This window comes from Marmota flaviventris, chromosome 9 (assembly GCF_047511675.1).
Source record: "Marmota flaviventris isolate mMarFla1 chromosome 9, mMarFla1.hap1, whole genome shotgun sequence".
NCBI classification, from domain to species: domain Eukaryota; kingdom Metazoa; phylum Chordata; class Mammalia; order Rodentia; family Sciuridae; genus Marmota; species Marmota flaviventris.
The window spans coordinates 42,794,830-42,819,230 of NC_092506.1; the positions used below are offsets into that span (position 1 = coordinate 42,794,830).

The 24,401-nt window shown below is 39.7% G+C and overlaps 1 protein-coding gene across 3 annotated transcripts in view; it reads right to left on the reverse strand.

Annotated features, from left to right (window-relative positions):
• Nell1 (neural EGFL like 1) overlaps positions 1-24,401 on the reverse strand; it is a 794,610-nt gene that overhangs the window by 632,907 nt on the left and 137,302 nt on the right. The gene's annotated exons all lie outside the window — the stretch shown is intronic.

Here is a 24,401-nt window from a genome sequence, read left to right on the forward strand (position 1 = left end):
TATTTCCAAACAATGCATGTGGAATATGTCAGGGTCCAGCAGCTGTGATAAGGAACAAAGGAAATGTGTTGCTCTCTCTGCACAAAGTCCTTAGACAGCCACAGTCTACACAGGCACACACACCTGCCCCAAACATTACAGTCTCTCAGATTCAAGCAGGGATTCATATTCTTTGATCTTTTTACTTTTTCAGGACTTTGGAATGCTACAATAAAAAGTCTTGGGGCATCTCACAAAATCTAACTTAGAGGTACCAGCCTGACCCCACATACACAAGAAACTCTCTGATGGAGGCCTGATTTCACATGGTCGGACCTCAGGAAGCAGAACCAGGTGGTTTGGGAGCTGATCCAGTCAGATGTATCTTCACTACAGCTGAGCAAACCTGGGACTCTTCTTAGAGTATCTCCTGGGTAGACTGATAGGTATAGGGAGAAATTTTTCTACTGTGGACCATTGCTAAAAATTTTTCTATTCAAATTAAGGGGAAAAAAACAGGAAAGCAGTACAAAAGAAAAAGAAATCCTTCAACATCCACCTTTGTGTGAGGCATATAAAGAAATGATGATTTCTCCTGACCATTCCCATGAATAACAGTCGTGAACGATAAATGCAGGAATAGATAGATGATGGATGGATGGATGGATGGATGGATGGATGGTAACTAGGCAGGCACCTGTTAATTTATTTTTGACAAGAATAGTATCATATCCCTGGCCTCAGGAGCCTGAATTATAGTGTGAATGAACAGCAGTGGACAAATAACATTATAATTTAATTTTAAGTACCCATTAATATCATGAAGAAGTATAATTAGAATGAGCTGGATTTTCTCCACTTTCCCCCCTCTAAATGTACCCTTTGTCCCTCTCTGCCTTGCTTTGTGCCCTGGGAGAACGATCTGTGGGTCTGACCCCAAGTTACCTCTCTCCCATGGTTCCATTTTATCTCAAACAAAGGGAAAACCAACAGGAAGGCAGGCAGGGACCCAGGAAGGGTTAACTAATGAACAGAAGACTTAGTTGAGGGCTTGGCACACAGTACTAGCTGCGCTGCGTAATGCCGGCTGCTCTTATTATGAAAAGAATAGAAAGAAAAAGGTCCTTACTGCTAAGTGGTGCTTTCATATTTTTCTTCTTTCAAAGCTGCCTTCTATAGTCTTCCTGATATAAATGTGCCAATACAAACTTGATTGTTTTTTAATAATGTTTACAGAGAGGACAACTTGTGTGCCTTGACTTCTGCTTTGTAGTATGCACAATGAATTATTCATTTAGTTTGGGGCTCTTCCTTTTAAAAAGTAATCATCGTCTTCTTGAAAGAAATTCTTATTTTTTCAAGCTATCAGTCCTGTCAGACTTTAGAAGTTCACAATCACCAAAGAAGAGCAAAGCAATTTAGATAAAAATTTCCTGTTCTGAAGGAAGACTTTTGTTATTAAATGTGAGGCATTCAATAGTAACTGCCAGCTGTTTAATCAAAAAGTTATTGTTCAATGTGGAGGAAAAATTGGAATTTGGAAAACAATGGGCTACAACTCTAAGCTCAGAAAGTGTCTAATGAAGTTTCAACCCCTTTTTTCAAACTCCGGCTCATCATTTGGGACTATAATGGCCCATTTCCGATAAGGCATTTCCTGGATGATAATAAGAAAATCACTGAGATGACTGAAATCTCCTCCTCATCCCTTTAATTATCCCTTCTTTTTAGTGGCCCCTTCATATTCAGGTTACAGGGTATAAATTAAAAGCCGTTTTCAGACATGTTTCAAATAAGCCTATTATTAAGGACATGCAAGTGACTCCTTTAATTCCAAAGACCAAAATGAATGATAAAAGAAAAATTAAGAAGGTGAGGGAATTATAAAATCATACTAGTAAGAGAAGAAGAAGGTATTGAAGACTAATTGGAACAGAATAGATAAGAGGCAGAAGGACCCCATTCTAAATCCTGGGTTTAACCAATCAAACCGGGGTGTGGCTTTGAACAAATCACTTCATCTCCCTGCGATTATTTCCTTGCCTTTTACATAAAGAAAATGGAGCCTGCGCTCCTTACCTATTTATTTTGAGGCCCCATGAATAGCAATTACTTTTTTAAATTGTATGTATCATATAGATTTTTTTGTTTTTTGCTTTGAGTATTCCCTGATGCTAAGGCGAAGTGACATAAGTGATAATGAGCCCCCTGAATGTTCCTTAGTCTTTTGCGTCCTCCAGTGACTCAGTGTGTTAGTTTGCTTTTCATTGCTGTGACCAAAATACTCGACATGAACAACTTAGAGGAGAAAAGATTTAGTTCTGTTCATGGTTTCAGAGGATTCAGTCCATGGTTGGCTGGCTCCAGTGCAGAAACACCATGGTGGAAAGGCATTCTGGAGGAAAGCTTCTCAGCTGTGGCCGCTGAGAAGCAGGGAGCAGGGAAACACAGGAACAATAGAGTCCCCAAGGCCACATCCCTGATGACCTAATTCCTCTAGCTACACCCTATCTGCATACAGTTACCTTCCAGTAAGCCATTCAACTTTTCAAGAATTAATCCATTTTCTGGATTAATCCAGTGATGAGGTCAGACCCCTAATCATTGACTTAAAGCCCCACCTCTGAACTTTGTTGCCCTAGGGGGTATGTTTACAATAAATAAACTTTTGGGGAGACATTCAAGAGCTATACAATAACACCCAGCTAAATTATTTTCCTTATGTTTTTTCTTTTTTTATTATTGGTTGTTCAAAACATTACAAAGCTCTTGACATATCGTATTTCATACATTTGATTCAAGTGGATTATGAACTCCCATTTTTACCCCGAATACAGATTGTAGAATCACATCGGTTACACATCCACTTTTTTACATACTGCCATACTAGTGTATGTTGTATTTTATACTCTGGTTTCTCTTCAGATTGTATAAATCTTTCACCTTTTCCTTATGTTTTTTCCATGGTATAATCTGCTAAACTTTTAATATTCTCTCTTTTTTTGCTCAAGTTATTCAAGTTGTTTTCTGTTATAACTGAAGTGTCTTAACTAACACACAATTGTGTAGGAAGATATATAGAAAGTTAATTTAGCCTCAAATGAAGCACTACAGTAAGAATTTGGATGCTCACTTACCAGAGTACATGAAGATTAACATTCTAATCTTCTCACCATACCTAGTGCCTATACCACTCACACACTGTGATGTAATCAGCAATGTTTGGATAACATGAAAGCAAACATCAGCTTTTATTTGCTTTGGCATCAACAGTACCTAAACTAGTTTCTGCAATAGAATATATGCTCAAGAATGATGGTTTTTATTTCATTTATTTTAGCACCCATACACTCAAATTGTGTCAACCTGATCAGTTTCTGTATATCACCACCTTCCATGATTCCAATAGTGATTAGCCAATGAACTAGTTTGCTTCCCTCTGCCTCATACATGAATTAATTGTCCACAAGTCAAAATGGATGGAATGGGAAGATATTATGCTAAGTGAAATACGTCAGAGAAAGACAAATCCTGCATGTTCTCTCTTATATGTAGAAGCTAAAAAGGAAAAAAGAAACTGATCTCAATGCATAGGAGAGCAGAATAGTCATTACTAGAGTCTCGGAAGGCGAGTTGGAAGGGGAATAGAAATAAGTTGGAGAATGGGTTCCACACACTTAGAAGGAATAAGTTCTAGTGCTATATGCCAAAGTTGGGTGACTGTGGTTATCAAAAGCCTATCATATACTATATGTAGAACTAGAAGAGAAGAGCTCAAAAGTTCCAAACATAAAGAAATGATAATGAGATAGAAATGCTCTTTACTTTGATTTGATCAGAATATATTATATACATGTATTGAAATGTCACACTGTACCTTATAAATATGGACAACTATTGATTGTGTGCTAATGAAAAATTAAAAAAAATAAAATTTAAAATGATGTCCACCAGCACTTCCCATACTAGGTTTGATGGGAAGACTGAAATGCAAATTGTCATTTGAAAGAAGATATTTGGAACAACTGGAAAATTACTCAAGTAAATGCCTTGTTACATTTTCATTTGTAAATGAAAATTGGTATGCATATTCCTCTAGTCTCTGAAACCTCCACTCATCTCTTGTTATGGTTTAGATATGTAGTGTCCCCCAAAAGCTCATGTGTGACACAATGCAAAAATGTTCAGAGGTGAAATGATTAAATTATGAGAGTTTTAACCTAGTCAGTGGGTTAATCCTCTGATATGAATTAACTGGGTGGCAACTGTAAGCAGGGAGGGTGTAGCTAGAGGAGGTAGCTCAGTATGAGCATGCCTTTGAGTTTTACATTTTGTTCCTTGTGAGTGGAGTTCTTTCTCTGATTTCTGGTTGCCATGCACTTCTGCCATGATGTTCTGCCTCACCTTGGGCCCAGAGCTGTGGTGTTGGCCAACCATGGACTGAACCTCTGAAACCTTGAGACAAAGTTTTTATCCTCTAAATTGTTCTTGTGGGCTCTTTTGGTCACAGTAACAAAAAGCTGACTAAAACATCTTTAAATAGATGTCATAAACAACTCTTTCAGTAGCACATTAACTGAGAAATTAAACGAAGAAATGTCAGTTGAATACATGCATGAATAAATGAACTACCTGATGAAATTAATGCCTTAGGAGTCTCTCCACTCCACTTTACAGAGATTCCAACCATAATGAATTATTTGCATGTTCTGGAAGTTTTATGCACTCTCTGGCTTCCATCTTTTGCATTCTGGTCCCTTGGTTCCAGATACCTTCTTAGCACTTCACCGGCTATATAATACACTAAGACTCAACACAGCTGTCAAACTCAGAAGCTATTCTCGCCATATCTTTCCTTGAGTTTTATTGAAAGTGCTACATTTGTCTTTTTTTGTATGTTGCTATCAAAATGTCTGATGCCAACCTGAATTTCGTTTATTTTTTAGTGATATGGGTTTTTGCCTTGAGTTTATTAAGCTTTTTTAAAATTTTATTTAAAATATAATACTTTTACTGAGATAGATCTCAAAGTTGACTTTATAGGTCCATGACTTTATAGGTACCAGATCCATGATAGGCCTTTTCAATATGTGTTTTATTTTCTTGCATGGTAATTTTTAACAACTTTATTGATACATAATTCACATATGATACAATTCACCTATTTAATGTATATGCTTCAATAAATTTTGATATATTACATTATTAATTTTTTCTTTGAGGTAAACATGTGTAACAAAGAGTGTCATTTTATCCATTTTTGCTTGGAAAATTCAGTGGCATTAACTATGTTCATAAAATTGTATAACCATAACCAAATCAGTTTCTAAAATGTTTTTTATCACCCTGAACAAAAACTCTGTAATCATAATGTAATAATTCTCTATTACTCCTCACCGATACCCCAGTCTACTATTTGTCTCTAATGAACTTGCCTATTCGGGATGTTTCATTTAAATAATAATCATGCAATCATCATTGTTGACATTGTCATCATCATCACCGTCATCATCATCACCATCACCACCACCATCATCTCTTTATTCCCCAAAACTATGACAGGACCTAACGCATAAAACACACTCAATAAATGCTAAATGAAAGGATGATACAGACTCCTCTTCCTTCTCAATTATAGTAGCACTTAAAATAAGCTTGACACATAGTTCAGCACTGCACTGTACAGTATTTTCTATTAACTATAGGAGTCATTGTGTTGGTTTTATGTGTCAAATAGGACCACAAGCTTCTAAGAAGATATAATGTGCATTTAGTTCTATGTCCCCCATGGTACTGTGTAGGCTCAAAAATAAATAAGAAAGCTTGACAAAGATCCTTTAAAACACCTAGTAAATATCTGAATCCTCCTCTAAATATTCTGGACATGTTTCTGTGAGTTAGAACACAGGTCTGCAGAGAAACCTAGAGCTTTTCCTCACCATCAAGGAGATTTCAGTGCAGCCACATCCAGTTCTAACTTTTCTGATCTAGAATGTTTGAAATAGTCATTTAACCTCCCTGAAAAATGAGGAAGCTGGAGATGCCTCCTAGGTTTTATGTTATATTGAAATAAAATAATGTTTGTCAATCACAAGGCCTGGCTTGTAGTAGGTGCTAAAGAAGTGGTAGCTCTTTGGCACTGTTCCAACTAAGCCCTCCACTCCAACCCACCTGCTTCACTTGATAAAAATACACATCATTGGTCATTTCCAACCACAGAAAGGCCCAGCAGCATTTCCAAATCAGCCAGCAGCTATCTCTGTTCTGTACCCATTTAAAATATCCTCACCCATAGCCTTCTGGCCCCATAAGACTGCACAACAGTCTCCAATGCTTAGCCATTTGATGGTGCTCAGAAAATCAAGGCCATCTTTTTCATTTCTTGTTTTGATCTGGTCTGGTTCTGTTTTGTTTTATACCAACAACATATGGAATTCAAAGTGCTCAGTCATTAGTAATGCAAGATAGAAAGGAGGCAATGTAATATAGTCGTTCATTCTTTCCTTCAATAGACATTTATTATCTACAATGGTTTGGGTATATTACTGTGTTTTGAAGAACCCTTGCCTTCTTAGGAAAAGGTAGAAATATGGAGATAAAAATATGTAATAAATCAATCAATAGTAGAAGTGAAAGATGCAGATAAAACAGAATAATGGGGATGGAGAAGAATATGGTTTTTATGGGTTAGAAGGCACTTATATAGAGAGTTCAAGGAAGGAAGGAAAGAAGCCAGGAGCCTGTGTATAAGAACAGTATTACAAGCAGAACAAACAGCCAATGCAGAGGACTAAGGCAGGCACATGTGGAGAATGTCAAGGAACACCACAGCCTAAGGAACAGAGTAATAAGTGACAAGCCTGGCACAGAGTAAGCAGGGAATAGTGATAGAGAAGGGGGCCAGGGATACAACTAAGAGCTCCATCTCTTTAGACTTACAGGTCATACTATGGACCAATCTCTTACTTTAAGTGAGATGGGAAGCTTTGTAGAGTTTTGAGGAAAGGGCTTACATTACCTAATTTAAATGGATTACACTGGTTGGTGGGTTAACAACAGGCTGGGAACAAAGTCACAGAAAATGTGGGCAACTCATTGAAGACTATTGCAATAGGACATGTGAGAGTTAGTGACGGTTTGGACCAGGCAGGTAGTTGCAGAGATACTGTAAAAAGTGTCATTTGTTTTTTTACATATTATGAAGATAAAATGAATAGAATTTATTTATAATTGCATTTACAATGTGAGAAAAAGTAAGGACTGCTCCACATTTTTGGTGGCCCAGTAATACACTGAAGAATAATTTTCCAGGAGGGAGCAAACAAATGCAGCTGACAGATCCAGTAGGATGAAGATGGAGGACTGACTCTTGGAATTACCAACATGGAGGTCAGTGGGGACCTGAATAAAGTTGGTTTGGTAGGATGATAGGAAACAAAACCTGGTCAGGATAAATTCGAGAGAAAATGGGAGGGGAAGCAATGAAGATACAGTATTTACCAGTTCTTCTTGGGAGTTTTGCTGTGAAGAAACAAGGAGAAATGGGGATCCTGGTTGGAGAAGGAGATAGAATGGAGTGAAGTTGTGTGTACTCACATATAATGAGTTTGTAGAATGTATATATGCTGCTGGAGATGGTCCCGTTGATGCAGTACAGGAGGGATGGAATACCAGTTGAAGTTGATCATGCACAAGGAAAAGTGGAGACCCTAAAATAGGAGCATGCAGAGTCCATGGTACAGAATGAGGTAGGTTCTGCTTCTATTTTCTGGGTGAGGTAGGAAGGAAGTTTATCAGTGGAATGTGAACAAAAGCCTGGAAGTGTTGAGAGTATGAGAAGTGGGGAAGAGATGTGGAATAGCTACCCCACAGAAGAGAGTGTGATGGCTTTGCAATCATGCAGACTTGGGTTTCAAATCACCTCTAACCTGCCTCCTACTGGGACCTGAAATAGGTTAGCTCTCCATGATCCTACCTCCTCACAATCAAAATGGAAATGAAGATGCCTTAAAAACAGCTGCTCCCACATCTCACAAGGTTCTTCTGAGGTCAATTGCAATGCTATAAGCCCTTGGCACATGGAAGACACCAGATTAATATTCATCTTTCCTTTCCTACTTTCTCCTGGTTGTCTTCCACCCTCTTTGTATTTCCTTTTCTGAAATATACATGTATACATAAAGTAACACAAACATCTCATGGACAATTTAAAAAAAATTTTAAATGAAATTATCCTTTACCCTTTCTTTCCTTCTCTTCTGAATCTGCTGGAATCTTTCCAAACCCTAACATCTAACCAAATCAGTCAATCAAGCAACCAATGGATATTTGAGAATCTCCTCTGTATCCAAAGTGTGTGAGCCTTGGGGTAGAAAGATCAAAGAGACATGCTATTCTTTTCGCTTAGTAACCTGATGGCATAAACAGAAAAAAACAAATTAACAAGAGGGAAAACTATCCCCCACATGCATATCATACTCTCTTATATACAAAATAGACTGCATCCTCCAAGCCCAACTCTGTGCAAACTAATCATAATTTGAGAGCACACAGAAACTACCAGGTTCAAATTCCTCATTTTGCAAATGATGCTCAAAGAAGGGAAGTTCTTGCCAAAGGTCACAAAGAGCTGAGTAGTACAGATGGAACCTGCTGGCCAGGATTTACTGAATTTTATTTCATAAACTTTTCCTTCTTTTCTTCCTGTCCTCCTACTACTACTCTGATAATCATCATCATCATCATCATCATCCTCAGTATCAACATTACTGAGTCCTTACTATGTCCCAGACAAAAATCTATATGCTTTCCATGTATTGCTTCAATTAAACCCATGACATAGGGTTATTTTTATTTATTAATTATTAACTATTATTATTATTGCTATTATTATCCTGGGGATCAAACCCAGGGCCTGGTACATGCTACTCAAGAACCCTACCACTTAGCTACACCTCCAGACCACCTTTTTTTTTAAGAAATTATTAAAATGTAGCTCTAGTAGCTTAGGCAAAAGGAAACCTTAAGAAAAAAGAATCTAAACAAGATCCAGTAGTCTGGCTCGACTCTCTCATTTCCCTGTGAAGTCAATTCTCCTATTTTCAAATTATGTAACCGTTTACCTGTGCCTTTGCCTCCATTTGGGCTCTGAGAATTTCAAGTCTTGGCATTGGGAGTTCATTTTCCTCTCTTTGAAGTTATGGAAAGAATTATATATGAGCTCCTTAAAGGTCCAGAATTCCTCTCATGCCCAAGACTGCCACCTATATGTGTGAGAATCCTTTAGCTTATTAACTCATTCACCCACTCAACCAGAACTGAGTGTCCACTATGTTCCCAGCATCTGGCCAGCTGCAGAGGACTCAGCATTAAAACAAAACAAGTTCAAGCAGCTGACATTCCTTACTGGAGGTGAGGGATATGAGTGAGGGAGAAGGGGACACACCACCAAATTGTAAACAGATAAATGATCAAGGTAATTTCCCATGTCAATGTGTCTTTCAAGGGTAATAAGACAGCTGAGTTGATGGGCATGAGACAGAGCCATTGCTACAGGGGGTGGCACATCTGTCCTGAAGTCAGGCACAAGGCCTCCCAAGGCAATTTCCAACACAGATATCAGGGCCACTTCTTTTTAGGCCCCAGTGTCAGATTATCCAGACACAGATACTCACCGCTTACCTTCTCCAAACACTGGACTCTCTGAATGTTGAAAAACAAAAGCCCAAGAATCAGTCTTTTTCATCTATTTCACCATTTTGACAATTGTGTCTTTTTCGACCACACAACTCTATTTCCCAAAGGCCTCATCATAGAACCCATCCTATCAGAGGCTAATTTCATTATTAAATCATTTGTGGCAGGAAGAGACTTCTCCATGTTCCTGATGAGCTGGCCCTGGCAGGTGAGTGGAGGAAGAGGTCAGCTTGGAAGTGTGGCCATCAGGTTGTCCTCCTGTCACGGGTGCTTCTCCTCCACTGTGCTGAGGGAACAGGAAGATGCAGTGCCCTCTCCAGAGAGCTGCACTCTCCCCAAAGCCCACGTGGGGCTCTGGGTGGCCCAGAGGTGGACACCCCTCCCTTGTGTGCACAGCAGATTACGTGTCATTTGCACACTCCTATTCGTCCTGGAGAGGAAGACAGAAGCAGGATTACTGCCACTCCCACTTTATTGCTGAGAAACCCAAGACTCAAAGGGGTTAAGAAACGCGCCTGAGGATACACCTCTAGGAAGTGGGGAAGCCAGAGAGCAATCCGTAATAGTCAGGGTCTTGATTTACTATATAAAATCTGGTCATTTGAAAAGAGAATAATAAACCCAAAGGATCAGTTACATGGCAATGTATAAGAAGTAGCTAAGCAGCAAGGGATGGGGTGGCACCCCACAGTTTGTAAAAAGTTAAAGGGATGGGCAGAGCTCTTACCTTCCTGAGCATACAAGGGCAGTGAACCCAAAAAGAGCCACCTAATTGGGGCCTGTGTCCTCTGGTCAAGGGACAAAGCCAGGCTTGGGTGACTCCACAGGAAAGGAGCCATGGGAATGAGGCCCTCTGTTCTCTTCCTCCAACCTCCTGCCTATATTTTCTGCTGATGATATTCAGAAGGAATCCAGACAGGTTGCTGGGACACAGCACAGTGAGGAAGGGAGCAGAGAGAATGTTTCTGGAGAAGCAAACAGAAGATACTCAGAATGGACTTCAAGGGTTTTTTCCACCTTCCGACCCTGCTTCCTCCTCCAGGGATGACTGTAGTTAATACTGAAGCATCCTCTCTTTTGAAAGAGGTGACATTTTAGTTAATCCCAGAGATCATTCCTCTTGCAAATACTAAGTCGCTTTTTCCATGTGCTGCTTAGCAAGTATGAGCTTTAGAGCAAGGCTCAGCCACATAGTTTGCATGTTTAACAGTTTTGTGGATAATGTAAAGGTTGTAATCATTTTCTTCTCTGGATTTCAGAATTACTCTGAGAGAAGCTTTAAGCCGAGCTGCAATGCTGAATTCCACCAGGGCATGGCTCTAACTTCAGGGAGATAAAGCAGCAGCCCACAAACTCTCCAGGATCCAACTTGTAGGTAAGGTATGGCAGGAAAACAAAAACACCAAACTCCTCTTAAGGAGTCAGCGTAAGAGAGTGTAACAAAGTAAATGTGGGACTTCTGTGCCAGGAGGATGCTATAGAGTGGGGCTGGCAGAGTACCCTTGAAACTCTGAGGTTGGTCATTAGAGAAGGAATCCAAACAAGTTGTCAAAAGCCAGAGGCTGATGGACTAAGAAAGCAAGAGTTGGGAGCATCAGGAGGTGAGAATAAGTCGGAAGGCTGGCTTGGATAAAAGCCACAGTGGGGCACTGGCTTAGATGGCCTGCCACGGCACCTTATGTGGAATGGGCAGCTGTTTAATGCCCTGTAAGAGGGCAGCTATAAGAGAGCAGTTACAAAAGGCAGACAAGTGGTGCCTAGGTTTTCCAAAGCACAAGTCCAACAAGAGCTACCCCTGCCCATGGGTCTGATGGACTATGGAGGCAGGAGGTCCCAGGCCTGTTTGATCTTGGCCTGGGACCTCCTGAAGATGCCATGATGGCAGCAATGGCCATGCATACAAATGACTCCTGATTAACCAGATACTGGTATTACTTGTTCTGTACACTTCTGCTGCTCAGACATGCAAGAATCATCATCACAATCAGATCAAGCATCAGCTGCATCATAAAGGAATAGATTAAACATACACCACCACGCACAGCACTGAACTATTGATTTTCTGGGCAGACACTGTTGACCATCTGCCCAACATTTCCCCTTTATTCTTCCTCAACAAACCTGTTTTGTCAGATGAGCAATGTGCCAGCACCACAGGAAGGACTGCTGGTCTTGGATGGTCATGGTCATTCCTGTCCCCTTTGCCAGACAAAAGCATCTAGAGACCATGCCTGGGGTAGTGGAATAGAAGAATGCTAAGGGCCTCTTCCCAGATGCTACATCTGTGCTACAGACTCATCTCAGATGTTGCTTCACCTAAACTTCTTGTTTAAGGAACATTATATATTACTGTAGTTTAAGTCACTAGGATTTGCAACCCAGAGCGGACTATCTGATCTGTGTACCGTATCATATTTAGTTCTCACAATCCCACAAGGGAGACACTATTATTATTTCTGTCTTATGATTGAGGCTTGGAAATCTTAAATAACTTGCAGAAGGTGGCATAGCTCATGGCAAAGACAGAGTAGAAACCCATTTTTGTCCAACTCCAAAAGCTTGTCCCTCTTAATTATTTGTTATGGTTTGAATGTAAAGTGTCCCCCAAAAGCTCACATGTGAGACAATGCAAAGCGGTTCAGAGGAGAAATGATTGGGTTTTAAGAGTCTTAACCCAATCAGTGAATTAGTTCCCTGATAGATATTAACTGAGTGGTAATTGAGTGGTAGGGTATGGCTGGAGGTGGTGGAAATTGGGGCGTGGCTTTGGGTATATATTTATATCTGCTGAGTGGAGACTTTCTCTCTCTGCTTTCTGATCATAATGTGAGCCACTTCCCTTTACCACTTCCTTCCACCATGATGTTCTGCCTCACCTTGAGTCCAGAGGAATGGAGCCAGCTGTCTATGGATTGAGACCTCTGAAACTGTGTGAGCTCTCAAATAAACTTTTCCCCTTCTATGATTGTTCTGGGTGGGTCTTTGTAGCCACAGCAGTGAAAAAGCTGACTAAAACACCACTGAACTAACTATACTTTGTCTCATTGTGTTCACCTTGAACAGCACCAGCTTTGCTTTAGCTACACAAAATAAGATCTAGCATTATGTCCACGCTGACCCTCATCACATACCCATTTCAATTGTGTTACTCCTGTCTCAACATGGGCTCATTGCCATGGTCTCACCTAGCTACATGGCCAAGATAGGACATGCTGCTATGAGAGCAGGGGCTCCTGGCTCCCTGCCCTGGTTCTCTGGTCCCTGCTGTTTGTGACAGGCAAGAGGGATGTATTCCAAAGCAGAAAGCTGGAAGCTTGCAGGGGAGCGCTGCTCCACACACTGCCAAGGGACAAAGCTGCCCAGACCATCCTACAGAAAGCAAAGCAGCCCTCATTCCTCCTGAGGATGTTCCTACTGTAAATCAATAGTTCATTGGACTCGTATTCTTTTAAATGAAAAAATCAATCTGAATAACACTATGTCTGATGTTATTTATTACTGAAATATGTGTTTGTATATTCAAAGAAAAATTTGAAGAATAGAAATAAAAGTGCTCATAATGACTACTCCTATAAAATAGAATGAAAGGCAGGGTGATAGTTTGAAATACCTTACACCTTTCATAATTTCAAACTATTTCAGAAAAACATACCCATCAAGCTTCATAATAATGATACGCCAAAGTAGCAGAAGCCACTCTAGAAACCATGCCCAGGGGCTTGATGGGAAGCCCTGCCTGTAAGCCTCAAATGCAGTATTAAGGAACAGTCTGACAGGGTTTTATGATGGTGACATGTCCACTATACAGACAACACCTGTGTCCTCCGTTGTGTCTGCTCTCCAGCAGAGGGACATGTGTGCCTGAGTCTCACCTGTCATCAGTTCATGTCTGTGCCCCATCTGTAAATTACCTTCTCCTCCACTCCTTCACGCCTGCCAGAGCTCCCGCTGACACAGGCACATGTAAATTCAACTTGAGAGCAGAGCACAACTCACCTTGTGCTGTGAATCAGACCAGGAAAACACCAAAAGCCTTCTATAAATTAACTGCCTTCATCCAGAAGCAGACAATCCCCAAAAGTTCAAAACAAGGTGTGAAGATGACTTCATCTTCGCCTTTTCTTGTGCCTGTTTACCAAGCATGCTGGAATTGTTAATGCACACTCACATGCAGGTTCTGGTTTGATCTCACAACAAACTGTACAAATGGACTGGACAGAACGGATGCTAATTTTGTATAGATGTGGGGACTGAGGCAAAGGAAAAAGTTATATCTAATGGAATAATCTGGAAGACTAAGAGCAGAGGTCAAAATACAGACTCTACACACAGCTTTTCCATTTATGCATCCATTCAAGTATTTGCTGATATTGCTGACTATCTATTATGTGGCAGTTCTGTGGAAGACATTGATGGCACAAGTAGAGAGTTCTCAGGGTACTTACAACCTGTGAGACAGGCAGACATCAATCAAATGATCAAAAGCTGCTCAGTAGAAAATAAACTCTATTTTATGGAGAAAACGTAAAACACAACTGACCCCTTTCTTTTGGCCTGAAAATTAAGGATGAATAGAAATTGATTGGCATTATAGAAATGGCAGGTGCAAAGGTCCAGTGGCTTAGGTGAATATGGTACATTTGAAGAACTAAAAGAATCTGAGGTTAGAGGATAAAGAAAACTGATCACAAGATAAAACTGTAGAAGGAAAGATTGGCCAGACTATAAAAAATAAATGGAAACACTCATCAGACTATATAAAATTTGTGTAAGCTAAATTAAGGATCTGAATTGTTGTCTTAAAACATAGATGCTATTAATTAGGTTTAATCATTTGTTGGAGAGGGAAGGGAAGGGGCTTGTAGTGTGAAGTCGTTGTACATCACTCCAATATTCATGAAAAATTACCATTCGTGAAAATTACTCAGAATTCAGTGTGTTCAAATACCTCCGGAGCTCTCTTATTAGTTTCTGCAGGTTTTAGTGTATATCTAATAAGGTACCCATAGAAGAAGCAATAATGACAAATGTCCTCCTAAATGAGAGTTCTCCGTTGTCCGACCCTTTATTTCACTGCCAATAGTTTTCAATGAGACCTTGTGACTGCAAAGTCACCTTCACAAATACAGAGGGTTTACCACCTTGAAACATTAAATATCAAAATTTACATCAGAACAGTATAAAGCCAATTATGGAACACAGGAGAGTAGGCTGATTCGTCTATTCCACATTTGAAGAAATGACCAGACGGCTCATCTGCAGTCAATTGTGATTCAAGGTTAGGCCCAGGGCCACTGAGTACAGATCCCACAAGGTCAAGGGGCCCTATCTCTGTGGTACCGAAACCACAAACCTCTCAACACTCCAAATTCCAGGAATAAGGGGCATTTAAATGTAAAGCCAATTCTGCATAAGCCTTCTAGAATCTAAAGATCAACTTATGAACAAAAGCTGGAATTTATAACATGGTAGACCATGGTCCAACAGGAAGTGTTGTGAACTGGCCAGGTCCCCTAATTTCATAAAATTATACATGAAAATGTGCTTTTGGTTGTTTTGGTTTTTTTTTCCACAGTTAATAAATTGGATTCCTTGAACTTATTCCATGAGAAGCTGGAAGTGGAGGAGGAAACCTAAGTCCTGAATGCTAGCCCAGAGAAAGCAATTCGACTCTCTTGAGTAGTAACAGTGGTAGAGAATAAACTCCCTGAACAGAGGAATAGGAAAGGACCCTGGGCTCTGGCTCCTCTCTGCCCCTGACTTACTGTATACCCTTGAACTAGTTGCTTCTTTTCTCAGCACCTCAAAGTCCCCATCTATAAGATACAAGAACATCCATCTCACAGGGCTATAATAAAGACAAGTGAATACATGAACCATTTCTAAAGAATTCTAAAACACTAACCTCAGCTTAGTAATGACTGAGCAAAAAGTCTGCATGTCCCCCAGTGTGGCTTTGGGTCTCTGAGGCTAAAATGTCAAGGAATTCAGGAAACTTGAATTATGCATTTCCCTCATCTTGCTTCTCCTTCAGCCAAAGACAGTATCAGACCTGGAAAGTAGGTATTAGCAGAAGAGCACCAACTGACTAAGTTGCTTAAGTGCTTTGCTGAGGAGATACCAGGATTAATCGCAGCCCGAGGCTGTTTACCTCCAATGGAAATAAAACTCCATTCTGGGTGATACAGCATTCTGAGTGTCCCAAAGTACCCACTGATGGCCCCAACCTGAAGCCTGTAAGTACATATGTGTGAGATTTGCTGTCAGGAAAGTGATGCCCTCAGGCTAATAGAGTCTAATGAGTAGGGATGTGTCATGACATTCCTGAGGAAAGATAGAGATGGCCTCTCACAGGCCCTTTAAGGAGAAGAGAAATTATTTCTGCTCTAATTGCTAAGGAAAACCCTCAAGACGGGGTCCAGCCACATTAACCAGCTAGCTCAGTAACTCTGGAAACCCTGCTGGAAAAAAACCACTCACCAGAAGTTAAAAGGATAAACTGGGAGACAAGAGTCAATTGAATGTGGAGTTAGGGTAGGAAAAAGAGGGCAAAGAAAACTTTTCCTTCCAACACTCCTCCTCCCCACACCCCATCCCAAACACACCCCTAAATGAAGAACAAAAAAATTACAGGTTCACCCATAAATAGGCTTTCTGGCACCCAACTGTTCTGGCTGTTATCATTTATAACATTAGTTTAATTAAAAGTTCCTTTAATTAAAGGAATTAAATTAGATTAATTTCCTTTATAGTAGAATAGGAAATCAGTTCTTTTCAATGACAACAGCAGTACCACTGGTCTAACCAGAAAACTAATATAGCAATTGGAACTTTTTTTTCAACAAGAAAATCCTCATGGCTCATGCATTTTTTTATTCCCCACTGATCCTTTCCAACAAGTGAAGCATAAAACTAATAGACACAACTAAAATATAAATGTATATGTATTTTTTCAAATACAGTCCCATCATGTGTATTATTCTGATTTGACTTTTTATTCTCTCTCTGCTTTCCTTTTAAAAAAAAATAGCTGTGCACATCCATGTAGTAAAATTATAACAATAAAAATACAAGCATCAATATTTTTTTTCTAAAAGAAAACAATTTATTTCTCTTGTATTCTATTTTGCCTTCCATTCATCCCATGTAGAGCCAGGTCCATTCGAAGCCATGACAACCCAAGATGTGTCTGAGGCAAGTAGATGAAATCACTACAAGATGCAAATGGAGTCTTATTTTTCTATTTTAATACATCTTAGGCTTCATGTATACAATAAAATACCTTCATGTGAATCTAGTGACGGCGACCAAAAACAGACCATTAGATAAAGAAAAGATTCTATTGTATTTCTATTTAATCCTTTTCACTACCACTGTGAAAGGCCAGGAATAGAGGAAGGAAGTGAAGCCACTGGGATCATCAACTTCAGTTAATTCTTTCATCTCCACTTCTCTCTCTGCCATTGAGGCCACGGTTAACTAAAGGCACACTTAAACCTACCAGGGAACAAAAGAAAATTAGAAATCCATCTGCTCCTAATGTCCATGGGATGTAGGGCAAAGTTAAACTTGGAATCCACCTAATAAGGTTGAAAGGAATAAGCCACAGGCTACACAAGGTAGGAAGAGGTGGGGCAGTTAGAACAGGAAGCCAACACTCAGGTGTCAAGGCCACCTTAATGATGAAGCAGCCACTCTCTAGTTTTCCATGGAATCTACAACTTTGAATATGTTACACTGGCCCTGAAGATGTTTACATTCCCTCTCAAAGTTATTCAAATCTTTGTGACTCAGCAGCATCAAAGGTTTTTTTTCCTTCAGTATTCAGAGGATGTATTGTTCTTCTAGACAGCACAACTATCCATCATCTGCTTGCTACAGTACATTGCTTATCTTGTAGGTCAGTAAGCTGCTGAGGCCTCCATGATCAGGGCAGTCCTCATCCCCACAGGTTACCCATTCTCATATGTCTGGCACAGAACACTCTGGAAGAAAGAAATGGCACAAGTTGGAGAGAATAGGAAGGCACTATGCCTTAGCATCAAAACATGCATCTATTCAACATGGAGGGAGGAAACTGAACTTTAAAAAGAGAGTGGGCATTTGGAGGAAGAATTTTTTTGCTTATGAGCAGCTTGTGGCCTGTCAACTCACATATAAATCCAGATGATTGCAAACCCCCTGCTGGTCCTCTTCAGAAGTGGCCCTGTGAAGAAGGCAAGCTGGGTTGCTCTCCAAGGTCCTGAAGGGGGAGAGTGCAACCCCTGAAATAGGCTTTGTGATGATATGGAATCAGAGATCCCCAAAAGGCCAAAGTTGGAAGGAGAATTAAAAGTTACCTAGTTCTAGCCAGGCACTATAATCCCAGTGGCTCAGGATGCTAAGGCAGGAGATCACAAGTTCAGAGCCAGCCTCAGCAACTTAGCAAGGCCCTAAGCAACTTTAGCAAGACCCTGTCTCAAAATAAAATATTAAAAGGTCTGGAGATGTGGCTCAATGGTTAAGCACCCTTGGGTTCACTCCCCAGTACCAAAAAAAAAGAAAAGTCACCATGTTCTGGATCCTCATTATATGCTTTAAAAGGCCAATATCCAGAAACAGCAGAAATAGCAAATAATTTTCCCATAGTCACAAAAATGTGACAATTTCTTTTAGCTCGTGTTTTCAGACCAGAACATTTTGGACGCTAAAGCAGGGATGCAAATGATAATACTATTTTGTTCATCCATGTGGACTTTAAGAGACACAGAAAAAAATCTAACAAAGAAGTTCCTTCACTTGGTAAAACATTACATCCCTTCATAAAAGTCATAATAATTTTGGCTCAGGATTGAGCAGAGGCCAATTCTCTAAACCTCTTCCTCTCCACTACCACAGGAATAGAGGGAAACAGGCCACACCATATTCTCAAATCCCTGCCAAGATCAACAACTGATCTTATCACACTGAACATTTTCTTCCTGGTTTTACATATTTTAAAAGTGATCTTGTTAGTATAAAAACCATGCACCACTATGCTGCAGTACAGACCAGGAAACTAAGACAAACTACTAGAGAACCTCACCTAGGACTTGTCAATCAGAATAACTTCAGGGACCCAACTGACCTCAAACTCTATTTTGCTCCATGAATTCATATTACCCATTTGGTCCTAAATACATGGAACATAAGACACTGCTTTAATAGAGGTGAAACTATAGACTGAATTGTATTAGTTTCCAGTATAATACTTGAAAATCTTCTCAATATGATGGTACCTGTCTATGGTACTTAATGATGCTGTCTGTTTATGTAATAGCCTGAAATTTTCAGAAGATTTGACATGCGCTCTCTAGCTATACTGATACAATACCCCTATGGCAGAAGAGTTACTACTACTCCTATTTTGCAAATCAGAGTACATTTCCAGGCATTTGAATGAGCCAATGTACAAATTAATTAATTAATTAATTGGAAAGCAAAGACACAGATTGCCTTCCACACTCCTGTATAATTGTATGAAAATCACATTTTATAATTGGCAAAGCCAAGACAAAGATTCAAAATTCTTTTCAATCTAGGTTAAACCACAGGGCTCAGGTTCCTGGAATATGAAACATGGGAGACAGCTCTTTTTTCCCTTTCCTCCTCTCTCCATACTTCCTTCTTTATCTCCCCACAGGCCTTCCATTACTGACAACTTGATACTATGCACCCATACAAATTTCCTCTCACCAGATTGCGAGTGGCTTTGGAATGCCCACAACATAAACTTTGTTGCAAGCCTGACTCTCGTGTCACTAGCAATTCACAAAGGGACACTACTGTAAAGTCATAGAAACTGCCATGCATTTTCACCTGCAATGGTAGGAAGTTGAGAAACTACTCCACATCCCCAGGAGCCCTCCCTGCTGTGATCTTCCAGACCTGACTGTCTCTACCAGAAAAACAACAATCCATCTTGTGCTGCCTTACACTATCTCTTGCACCATGGCCAGGTACTCGTACTTAAACTTAAGCATGATGTCCTAGCTTCCTAGCCTGCTTGTCATCTCTCCCTAGATAGAGGATCTGGAGCTGTTGTGTTAGTTGGACATGAGGCATATGCTGGCTTCCCAATTTTATTTTAATTAATTTTGAGGAAGAATTATGTGTATTTCTGTTTTAAAAGTGAATATTTCAACCAGAGACCCAAGAGACTGAAAGTGTCAGTTTTTCTTTGGGAAGCTATGATCATTTATAGTCATCTCTTAATTTCCCCCTTTATTCTATAGCAATGTTTGTATAAAATCAGTGTAATACATTACACAGATGGCTTAAGTACCTTAATAAATGTAAGGTTTAATAAGATGATGTTTATAAATACTTTAGGAGCTCTCTGGAAGGAAGACGCCATATTGACATATTTCATTATGAGAAATCTACATATATAAGCAGATATTTATATCCTGAAAATACTCTGAAGTATTAGAAACTTTGAATTACTGAATTGTTCTGTGATTTATAGTTATTTTAATTTCTGATTCAACAAGCTTTTAAAGATCAGTTAAATATAAAAATTGGATTGCTCTGTGGCTTATAAATAGCATGTAATAAAGTGAAATCTAAATATGCTATTGTCCAGACTATAATCACTGAGTTAACTCACTGTCAGGGTAGTGATCAGGATAAGAGAGTATATGTGTGTGTTTGTGTGTGTGTGTATTCATGCACGTGCCAAGCACACTTCTACAAGTCTGAACAAATGAAATAAGAATTCAGAGTTTGGTTAAAATATAATAGACTGTGATTCAGAGATAATTTTTCCAGCAGTGAGACAGAACTCAAGGTGGATCAAGGACCTAGGAATTAAACCAGAGACGACACTGAATCTACGAGAAGAAAAAGTAGGCCCAAATCTCTATTATGTCGGATTAGGCCCCAACTTCCTTAATAAGACTCCTCTAGCACAATAATTAATATCAAGAATCAATAAATGGGATGAATTCAAACTAGAAAGCTTCTTCTCAGGGAAAAAAAACAATCAGTGAGGTGATAGTGATAGAGAGCCTACAACTTGGGAACAAATTTTTACCACGCACACATCTGATAGAGCAATAACCTCTAGGATATATAAAGAACTCAAAAATCTTAACACCAAAAGAAGAAATAACCTAATAAATAAATGGGCCAAGGAACTGAACAGACACTTCTCAGAAGAGGATATACAATCAATCAACAAATATATGAAAAAAATATCTCTAGCAATCAGAGAAATGCAAATCAAAAATACTCTAAGATTTCATCTCACTCCAGTCAGAATGGCAGCTATTAAGAATACAAACAACAAAAAGTGTTGGCGAGGATTTGCTGCTGGTAGGACTGCAAATTGGTGCAGCCAATATAGAAAGCAGTATGGAGAATCCTTGGAAAACTTGGAATGGAACCACCATTTGACCCAGCTATCCCTCTCCTTGGTCTACACCCAAAGGACTTAAAAACAGCATACTACAAGGGACACAGCCACATCAATGTTTATAGAAGCACAATTCACAATAACTAAACTGTGGAACCAACCTAGATGCCCTTCAGTAGATGAAAGGATAAAGAAAATGTGATGTGATACACACACACACACACACACACACACACACACACAATAGAATATTGTTCAGCATTAAGAGAGAATAAAATTATGGTATTTGCAGTTAAATGGATGTAGTTGAAGAACATAATGCTAAGTTAGACAATCCCAAAAAAACAAATGCCATTTGTTTTCTCTGATTTAAGGCTGCTGATTCATAATGTGGTTTGGGATGGCATGGGAGGATCAAATGAATTCTAGATAGGGCAAAGGGAAAAAGGGGAGGGAGGGGAAGGAAGAGGGAATGGGGGTAGGAATGATGGTGGAAGGAGATGGACATCATTACCCTAAGTATATGTATGAAGTCGCAAATGGTGTGATTCTACTTTGTGTACAATGAGATATGAAAACTTGTGCTCTATATGTGTAATATAAATTTTAATGCATTCTGCTGTCATATATAACCAATTAAAATAAAAAATGAAAAAAAGAGGTTAACCTAGGGCAGGGGCACTTGCATATTGCAGAAAGTGCTAGCCACAGGCTGGCTAGGCCTAGGTGCCATTTGAATGGAAAAGATTATAGAGTCCATCTCCTGGATGCTGAGGGTCTACTGTCACTTTAAGACCAAGATGCTGGAAGTGACTACTTTCAGTTCTCTCTAATACTTAAACTGCTCACAGGGCTTCTGGCTGAGTCCGGGCTCTCTCTGATACCCAGGACAGGGACAATCACAGTTCAGGGGGAGGAATAGTGGCTTCAGGATGAATTTAAAAGAATAAAATGAGTAAGCCATGAACTTCCCGATGGCTAGGAAGCTTTTATTTCTTAGTATCCTCACAGAGATAGTTTGCCCAATAAATGACTGGGTGATTGAAAAAAGTTACCAAATGAAAAAAAGAAAATCCATTTGTGGTGAATGTGAAAGATCACTGATCTGAATCCCAGGTTTGGCGGATTCTTCCTTTGACTAATGGGACAGTCTGCTAAGGGAGCTGAGAACAGAGGGAGAGAATCAGAGGAAGATCTCATTCTAGGCTTGGTTGGCAACTATTAATATAAAAGGTAGGTAGAGGAAAACCCAAGGCAATGGAGATAACCAGCCTGGCCACCCAGCTGAATGGTTCTATGGTAGCATAGAAAGTGTTGAACTACTTAAATAGCAATGACTTTTCTTATGACGATTTGTGCAATTAGGTCTGAAAAAGCCATTTCTCAATTTCTAACCTATGTATTAAAAAAATAAAGCAGAAAGTCCTGCCACACTAAAATTCTTCAGAGCAATGGTATTACCTGGAAATCTTGTGTTACTGATTTTAAACGTCTTTATGACATTCTGTAGCACTGATTCCTGGGAAGACTCCCCCCTGTCCTTGTGGCTTTGTCTTCAACAGTGCATGAAGTTTACACACTATGGAGGGGATATGGAGGGGTGGTAAGAATAAAGTTTGAGAGGTAGATCCATGTCCAAAGTTTTGTTTCTATACTTATGTTACTGAAACCTAGTGATTTACATTCTCTGGGCCTTTGTATTTCCAAGTCTATAAAATGGGTCTAATACAGCTGTCCCATATGGCTGTCCTAAGGAACATTAAGCCTAGTGTGTTACCTAGAGTGTAATAATGTTCAATAAATGTAGGTGCAATGAGTTCCAGCAATAAGATCCCACATTTTTCCACACAACTCCAAGGATCTCCCAAGATCTCACATAAAGAACATGTTATGTCATACGCCAAAGAGTAAAAATATTAAGAAAATGAATACATAGAATCTCCTCTATCCATTCCGCAAATACTGGCTAATCCTAAAGCTAAAGTGCCCCCATCCTTTTCCCACTCTTCTTGAAGAGAGGCTGTGGAATCCATGAAGTATGGACAATGGAAAAAAGGTTAGAGGCAAGGTCAAAGAGGTAAATATGCAAAATAAAAAACAACCACCACCAAAAGGCATATTGTACACTAAAGGTCTAAGCACCTTACATGGAATATTTAACACTCCAATTTGTAAATATGTGCAGTCATATGATCCATAACAACAGGGATATAAATGAATTAGGTGATTGTGTCATTGTATGAACATCATATATGCACTTACACAGACTAAGAAGGCTATGATGTCACTAAGCGATGTATCTAATGAGACCACCATCTTATATGCTGCCTGTTACTAACCAAAACATCATGATGTAGAGCATAATTAGTATTCATAAATAGGTATTCATATTTCATTCCTGTTTCAAATGAAATGGCTAATATGTAAGTAAATTCACCTGCCCAAAGTCTTCGAAGGGACCAAAGAATTTATGGAGGCAAGAAACTCTAGCTTAGCAGGGACAGCTCCTCTCTCTCCTATTTTTTTTCTGTTCTTGAAAGAGAACAATGTCAAGACACAATAAAATTTTTGGAGGAAAGAAGCAAAATAATGTATAGCAAGAAAACAGCAGTGTCTCCAGGAATTTTTGGCTGGATATTACTAAAGTAGGAATTTGAGGCCTTTTCCTGGCCTGAGATTTAGGAGGACAAGCAGTGCCCTTCCTCTGCAATCCCACTTGGGCAGCATGTGGATGGCAAATCACTGGGAACAAGAGTGCTATCTACCAGGCCACTTTACTTCTAGAGAATTGAAAGAGTCAATGAGTTCTGAAAGGTAGAAACGGAGAGAACAGTTAAAGGTTGGCTTCCTCCGGGCTGCCCAGCTCAAGTCTGCAGGGTGAAAAGGAGCCAATGGTTTCTATGGAAACTGTCCAGACACAATACTATAACTAGTCAAAGCCACAATACTTCAGAAGTCTAGAAAGTACCTTAAATAGAGCACATCAAAATGGAGCAAGACACACTTCGATTTCTCAGAGCCTGACACTGGATTGAGCCTGACACCAGATTGCTGCCCTTCCAAGTCTTCTAAAGCAGACTTCAGAAGGAGTTTCAAGCACATTAAAAAAAATCCACTCATCAGATATGTAGTCTGTCACTGACTGACCTTGGAATACCCTTCCTCTTGATGGGTTCTGGAAGGGAGGCTGTCCCCAGCACTTCTTTACCCTAGGCCCCAGGGAGCAAGCCCTGGGGCTGAACAGTCATTTTAACTTTAATGGCATCATTAATGAGAACCAACAATGCATGCTTGGAATGCAAAAAAATTCTCTGTAATTGGACTGGATTGCTTCCCATAAGGATTTTCAGTG